Source organism: Temnothorax longispinosus, chromosome 11 (assembly GCF_030848805.1).
Source record: "Temnothorax longispinosus isolate EJ_2023e chromosome 11, Tlon_JGU_v1, whole genome shotgun sequence".
NCBI lineage: Eukaryota > Metazoa > Arthropoda > Insecta > Hymenoptera > Formicidae > Temnothorax > Temnothorax longispinosus.
Window position 1 is genome coordinate 7,490,901 of NC_092368.1, and position 4,797 is coordinate 7,495,697.

At 31.5% G+C, this 4,797-nt stretch overlaps 1 long non-coding RNA gene across 2 annotated transcripts; it reads left to right on the plus strand.

The window, feature by feature from the left end:
* The first annotated feature begins 212 nt into the window (after positions 1-212).
* LOC139822159 (uncharacterized) lies at positions 213-2,533 on the plus strand. Of its 2 annotated transcripts, none has more exons than XR_011734460.1 (3): positions 213-1,446; positions 1,586-1,695; positions 1,956-2,533. It is a non-coding gene; the product is annotated as an uncharacterized lncRNA (long non-coding RNA). The 2 variants fall into 2 exon arrangements; XR_011734459.1 differs by lacking the exon at positions 1,956-2,533 and adding an exon at positions 1,772-1,898.
* The last annotated feature ends 2,264 nt before the right edge of the window (positions 2,534-4,797 follow it).

Below are 4,797 nucleotides of genomic sequence, written 5' to 3' on the forward strand. Positions count from 1 at the left end.
TTTTGTTGACTCGACGCCATGTTTTTTACGCCAAATTTAACTTGTAAATTATGTTTATCAATCGCAAAAACTAGACATAAAGTCTTAAAAATTTTTATAAATTAGTTTCAGAATTACAGAAATTTTTTTTACATGATTGAAATTCTCCAAAAAAGTTAAAAATGTCCAAGTTTTTACCATGTCAAATAATTCAACTTTTTGGAACAAATAATTATAACGTATTTTTTTCATATATTATCATTTCTGTACTTTTAAGATCCGTTAATATAAAATGTCTTTATCGGTTTTTTTAAGTTATGAATTAAAAAAAGTGATTTTTGCAAAATCTTCTTTCGACTTTATTCGACTTATTTGCAAATATCTTTGAAGGTAAACATTAAATCACAATTACCATGTACATGGTCTTGTTCCTTATAGTTTGGTACACAATTAAAAAAAAGTTTAAAATTGATGCACAGGACACGAAGTTATAGTTGAAATACGCGAGTCGGGTATGGCATACCCACATTGTACTAACGTTACAGACTGGACAGTATGTGTTTCAGGGTTAAAAATCGGTTCTGTTTAAAAAAAATTTTTTTTTAGCAAAATGGAGCCAAAATAGCGTCAAAAAGTGCACATTTATTATACTACGTAGTGTAAATAATTTACACTTTAAGTTCAATTTTTTTAACTGATTCTGTATGCGAAACCCGCGAAACTCTTCATATGTATTAGAGTTCTATATTAGTAGAGAAACGCAAACTTTACCTCAACTTTGCCGTCGCCGCCATCTTATGATCGTACGCCCGTTGTCTATTGGTCTATAACCGACCAATCAGAAGGAGAAAGAAGTTTGCGTTTTTCTACTAAATATAGGACTCTAATAACGGTGTCCTAATTAAGGGTTCAGACACAATGACAAAAATAAGGAATAATTATAAGATAAAGGAATAAGGAATAAGGGAATGTCGCATCTCACTTCAGTACACGTACATTAAAGTGAGATGCAACATGCCTTATTCCTTATTCTTTTATTTCATTCCTTATTTTTCTCATTGTGTCTGAGCCCAACTTTATTTTAAAGGAACTTTACCATTTAGGCGACACCAGCGCCACCAACTTTCGCCCAAAAATTAGCCCACTTTCATAGTAAATGGAGATCGGTCTTTTTATCTCTTTCTCCCTGGCGGTATTTTATAAATCTAGTGACTTTAATGGTAGAGTAAGGATCCTTTAATGAGGGATAAGACACCGAGGGTGCAGAATGCGGATTGGTCGTCCGCCATTAATGGGATACTTCCGGTTTGAGTATATTTTAGTAAAGATAGTGTATAGCTAGTGTATAGTATATGTCACTAATGGCCGCAGGGGAAAGTGATCAAAACAGGCCGTATTGTCCTCTAAAAAGAGGCAAGAAGAAATATAAGAAATATTATAACTGATAAAGTGAGAAAAAATAAAAGTGTAAGTATTGTACTTAATAAATCCAATTTTATTACAATTGAATGTGATTTTATATTATCATTTAACACTGAAATGAGAATACATAACCTCAACTATAAATTATCAAATTAACTAATATTGATAAATATAAATTATTTAGAAAATGCGATATTGCGAAGCAGTTAATTGTAGCAATTAAAGCCAACAGCAGTTCCCAATCGTTTTGACCAGCCAACTCTTTCTTTATCTTTACTTACAACTATATTTTAGGTAATTATTTATACTATTCGAATAATAATCATAAAAAAATTGGCAAGTAAATGATATTACTTTGATTTCATTTTAGAAGAGTAATTGAAGAACAAACTTCAAACAATCATTTTGAACACAATTAATTCTTTTCGATATTTTTGTCTGACATTTAATGCAGTTAAGGAAGTATTTTTTATACCTGCATGTTTCATTTGTTATTAATATTATTTATTAATAATATTCAATTTTCATTAATTCATTTTTATTGTTATTTTCAGGCAAAAATATCCCAAGAACGTGTAAATCAAATCATGCAGACCATTATTATTTGTCACACATGAATTTTCAACATTAAAATCAACAAGATTTTTTGTTTTCATAATTTTTTGCGTTTTTTGAACACGAACAAAAATGTCTATAATTTAAATTCCGTTTAATTATAAATAATTTTAAATTGTACATATTATTTCAAATTGTCAGCAAATTGTTCATATCTGTTTTATTTGAGCGAAGCAAAAACTAATACTTCTCTCGAGAAATCACGCTTTTGTCTTATTAAAGAAATAAAAATGTTTTCTTTATTTTATTCTTAAATTATTTAAAAACTACTGAACCCATTGGATTACAAATCTTCTTTCTGAACCCTCAAAACATGGAGATGTATTAAGAATACAATTTTTGTTAATTAAACTACTGATCGTAATATTTTCCTCATTTTCTAAAAAGTTTTAATTTTCAGAGCTGGAAGTTAATAATATACATTTGCTCAGACTATCGCGTCAACACATTTTTAGTATAAAAATGATTTTCAAAATTGTTCTGGTTTTTTTTATTTATTGAATTTACAAAGGGCCTAGCGGAGTAAGCATGTGAAATCGGCCCTTGATCATACAGAGCTGACATTAATGTCACAAGTTAGTACCAATATGATAAAACTTTCCACCAAATATTATTTTAAAAAATTCATTTTTTTAGAAGTTATGCAGAGAGAAAGTAAAATAAAGAAATGTATTTTTCTCGAAAACCACTTGACCGATCTTGATGAAAAAAATATATGTTATGTAGACTAATAAAACTAATTAACAAAAAAAATGTCCAAAATGTTTGCCAAAAAAAAAGACAAAAAAAAATATTTGAATTTTTTAATATTTTTTTTTAGGGTGATATTTTCGAGGTACCCCTTTGAAATTTTTACGAAAATTTCTCTTAAAGTGTCCACTACAACATATATTTTTTTCAATTTTTTTTAAATGGTGGAACATAGTTAAAAATACGAAAATCGTAAGCGTCGCGTCACTCCGGCGCACAGTGCAGTGCCATTCCGCGTTGCGGGTGTTCGATGTAACTTTAATAGCACATATGTACGTCTGCAATTAGCCTATAATATGTATACTTTTTAATTTTTATAGTTTCCAGAGTTTACCACGTGGAGGTTGCAGTACGGTTTTAAACTCCTTATCGGGGTGCTTTTTTAACGTGAGTCCCCTCGCCTCTCACTATATTTCCGTAAAATCGGGGTGCTTTTTTAACGTGAGTCCCCTCGCTTTTCACTAAGTTTTTGTAAAATCAGGGTGCTTTTTTAACGTGAGTCCCTTCGACTCTCACTACGTTTCCGTAAAATCGGGGTGCTCTTTTAACGTGAGTCCCCTCGCCTTTCACTACGTTTCCGTAAAATCAGGGTGCTTTTTTAACGTGAGTCCCTTTGCCTCTCACTACGTTTCCGTAAAATCGGGGTGCTCTTTTAACGTGAGTCCCCTCGCCTTTCACTACGTTTCCGTAAAATCAGGGTGCTTTTTTAACGTGAGTCCCTTTGCCTCTCATTACACCCTATACCTACGATTTATTTAATCTTCTTCACTATCACTGTCTATTACTGGAATGTTATTTGTTTTCTTACCCAAGTAGCACAGCAAGTCACAATAAAGTCAAAATGATGTCAAAATGATTGCAAAATGATGATTTTTGATCAATTTACCATCACTTTACCATCATTTTGACGTCATTTTGATTTTATTGTGACTTGCTGTGCTACTTGGGTAAACAGATCGCTAATGGGCTACGAACAATTGGATGCTGCTGTCATATTGCTGCAATTATATATTATCTATCTCATGCAAGATATTTAGCGAAAATTTTGAAACCAGCAGAAATACTGAGCAATCTGTTTATAAACAAGCACCCTGATTTTACGGAAACGTAGTGAAAGGCGAGGGGACTCACGTTAAAAGAGCACCCCGATTTTACGGAAACGTAGTGAGAGGCGAAGGGACTCACGTTAAAAAAGCACCCTGATTTTACAAAAACGTAGTGAAAAGCGAGGGGACTCACGTTAAAAAAGCACCCCGATTTTACGGAAATATAGTGAGAGGCGAGGGGACTCACGTTAAAAAAGCACCCCGATAAGGAGTTTAAAACCGTACTGCAACCTCCACGTGGTAAACTCTGGAAACTATAAAAATTAAAAAGTATACATATTATAGGCTAATTGCAGACGTACATATGTGCTATTAAAGTTATATCGAACACCCGCAACGCGGAATGGCACTGCACTGTGCGCCGGAGTGACGCGACGCTTACGATTTTCGTATTTTTAACTATGTTCCACCATTTAAAAAAAATTGAAAAAAATATATGTTGTAGTGGACACTTTAAGAGAAATTTTCGTAAAAATTTCAAAGGGGTACCTCGAAAATATCACCCTAAAAAAAAATATTAAAAAATTCAAATATTTTTTTTTTGTCTTTTTTTTGGCAAACATTTTGGACATTTTTTTTGTTAATTAGTTTTATTAGTCTACATAACATATATTTTTTTCATCAAGATCGGTCAAGTGGTTTTCGAGAAAAATACATTTCTTTATTTTACTTTCTCCCTGCATAACTTCTAAAAAAATGAATTTTTTTAAATAATATTTGGTGGAAAGTTTTATCATATTGGTACTAACTTGTGACATTAATGTCAGCTCTGTATGATCAAGGGCCGATTTCACATGCTTACTCCGCTAGGCCCTTTGCTAAATTTATATAAAAACTTTTAAATTTATACAAAAAATTATTTATTGCATTGTTTACTGCATTTATTAACTTTTTGTAATAAATTAAATTTATCAGTATTTATTGT